This window comes from Ranitomeya imitator, chromosome 8, assembly GCF_032444005.1.
Source record: "Ranitomeya imitator isolate aRanImi1 chromosome 8, aRanImi1.pri, whole genome shotgun sequence".
NCBI lineage: Eukaryota > Metazoa > Chordata > Amphibia > Anura > Dendrobatidae > Ranitomeya > Ranitomeya imitator.
The window spans coordinates 200,288,560-200,292,131 of NC_091289.1; positions in this window are offsets into that span (position 1 = coordinate 200,288,560).

Below are 3,572 nucleotides of genomic sequence, written 5' to 3' on the forward strand. Positions count from 1 at the left end.
GTATATTACACCCCTGTGTCGCCTGTATATTACACCCCTGTGTCGCCTGTATAATAGTTGTATATTACACCCGTGTTGCCTGTATAACATTTGTATATTACACCCCTGTGTCGCCTGTATAACATTTGTATATTACACCCCTGTGTCGCCTGTATAATAGTTGTATATTACACCCGTGTTGCCTGTATAACATTTGTATATTACACCCGTGTCGCCTGTATATTACACCCCTGTGTTGCCTGTATAACATTTGTATATTACACCCCTGTTTCGCCTGTATATTACACCCCTGTGTTGCCTGTATAACATTTGTATATTACACCCCTGTGTCGCCTGTCTATTACACCCCTGTGTTGCCTGTATAACATTTGTATATTACACCCCTGTGTCGCCTGTATATTACACCCCTGTGTTGCCTGTATAACATTTGTATATTACACCCCTGTGTTGCCTGTATAACATTTGTATATTACACCCCTGTGTCGCCTGTATATTACACCCCTGTGTTGCCTGTATAACATTTGTATATTACACCCCTGTGTTGCCTGTATAACATTTGTATATTACACCCTTGTGTCGCCTGTATAACATTTGTATATTACACCCCTGTGTCGCCTGTATATTACACCCCTGTGTCGCCTGTATAGTTGTATATTACACCCGTGTTGCCTGTATAACATTTGTATATTACACCCCTGTGTTGCCTGTATAACATTTGTATATTACACCCCTGTGTCGCCTGTATAACATTTGTATATTACACCCCTGTGTCGCCTGTATAACATTTGTATATTACACCCCTGTGTTGCCTGTATAACATTTGTATATTACACCCGTGTTGCCTGTATAACATTTGTATATTACACCCCTGTGTCGCCTGTATAACATTTGTATATTACACCCCTGTGTCGCCTGTATAACATTTGTATATTACACCCCTGTGTCGCCTGTATATTACACCCCTGTGTTGCCTGTATAACATTTGTATATTACACCCCTGTGTTGCCTGTATAACATTTGTATATTACACCCTTGTGTCGCCTGTATAACATTTGTATATTACACCCCTGTGTCGCCTGTATAATAGTTGTATATTACACCCGTGTTGCCTGTATAACATTTGTATATTACACCCCTGTGTTGCCTGTATAACATTTGTATATTACACCCCTGTGTCGCCTGTATAACATTTGTATATTACACCCCTGTGTCGCCTGTATAACATTTGTATATTACACCCCTGTGTCGCCTGTATAACATTTGTATATTACACCCCTGTGTTGCCTGTATAACATTTGTATATTACACCCCTGTGTCGCCTGTATAACATTTGTATATTACACCCCTGTGTCGCCTGTATAACATTTGTATATTACACCCCTGTGTCGCCTGTATATTACACCCCTGTGTTGCCTGTATAACATTTGTATATTACACCCCTGTGTTGCCTGTATAACATTTGTATATTACACCTTTGTGTCGCCTGTATAACATTTGTATATTACACCCCTGTGTCGCCTGTATAATAGTTGTATATTACACCCGTGTTGCCTGTATAACATTTGTATATTACACCCCTGTGTTGCCTGTATAACATTTGTATATTACACCCCTGTGTCGCCTGTATAACATTTGTATATTACACCCCTGTGTTGCCTGTATAACATTTGTATATTACACCCCTGTGTTGCCTGTATAACATTTGTATATTACACCCCTGTGTCGCCTGTATAATAGTTGTATATTACACCTGTGTTGCCTGTATAACATTTGTATATTACACCCCTGTGTCGCCTGTATAACATTTGTATATTACACCCCTGTGTCGCCTGTATAACATTTGTATATTACACCCCTGTGTCGCCTGTATATTACACCCGTGTTGCCTGTATAACATTTGTATATTACACCCCTGTGTTGCCTGTATAACATTTGTATATTACACCCCTGTGTCGCCTGTATAACATTTGTATATTACACCCCTGTGTCGCCTGTATAACATTTGTATATTACACCCCTGTGTCGCCTGTATAACATTTGTATATTACACCCCTGTGTCGCCTGTATAACATTTGTATATTACACCCCTGTGTCGCCTGTATAACATTTGTATATTACACCCCTGTGTCGCCTGTATAACATTTGTATATTACACCCCTGTGTCGCCTGTATAACATTTGTATATTACACCCCTGTGTCGCCTGTATAACATTTGTATGTTACACCCCTGTGTCGCCTGTATAACATTTGTATGTTACACCCCTGTGTCGCCTGTATAACATTTGTATGTTACACCCCTGTGTCGCCTGTATAACATTTGTATATTACACCCCTGTGTCGCCTGTATAACATTTGTATATTACACCCCTGTGTCGCCTGTATAACATTTGTATATTACACCCCTGTGTCGCCTGTATAACATTTGTATATTACACCCCTGTGTCGCCTGTATAACAGTTGTATATTACACCCGTGTTGCCTGTATAACATTTGTATATTACACCCCTGTGTCGCCTGTATAACATTTGTATATTACACCCCTGTGTCGCCTGTATAACATTTGTATATTACACCCCTGTGTCGCCTGTATAACATTTGTATATTACACCCCTATGTTGCCTGTATAACATTTGTATATTACACCCCTGTGTTGCCTGTATAACATTTGTATATTACACCCGTGTCGCCTGTATAATAGTTGTATATTACACCCCTGTGTCGCCTGTATAATAGTTGTATATTACACCCGTGTTGCCTGTATAACATTTGTATATTACACCCGTGTCGCCTGTATAACATTTGTATATTACACCCCTGTGTCGCCTGTATAACATTTGTATATTACGCCCCTGTGTCGCCTGTATAACATTTGTATATTACGCCCCTGTGTAGCCTGTATAACATTTGTATATTACGCCCCTGTGTCGCCTGTATAACATTTGTATATTACACCCCTGTGTCGCCTGTATAACATTTGTATATTACACCCCTGTGTCGCCTGTATAACATTTGTATATTACACCCCTGTGTCGCCTGTATAACATTTGTATATTACACCCCTGTGTTGCCTGTATAACATTTGTATATTACGCCCGTGTCGCCTGTATAACATTTGTATATTACGCCCCTGTGTCGCCTGTATAACATTTGTATATTACACCCCTGTGTCGCCTGTATAACATTTGTATATTACACCCCTGTGTCGCCTGTATAACATTTGTATATTACGCCCCTGTGTCGCCTGTATAACATTTGTATATTACGCCCCTGTGTCGCCTGTATAACATTTGTATATTACACCCCTGTGTCGCCTGTATAACATTTGTATATTACACCCCTGTGTCGCCTGTATAACATTTGTATATTACACCCCTGTGTCGCCTGTATAACATTTGTATATTACACCCCTGTGTCGCCTGTATAACATTTGTATATTACACCCCTGTGTCGCCTGTATAACATTTGTATATTACACCCCTGTGTCGCCTGTATAACATTTGTATATTACACCCTTGTGTCCTCTGACCCCTTTTCCTCTGACTCTCTCTCTCAGGCTACAGCCTCTCCAGGTT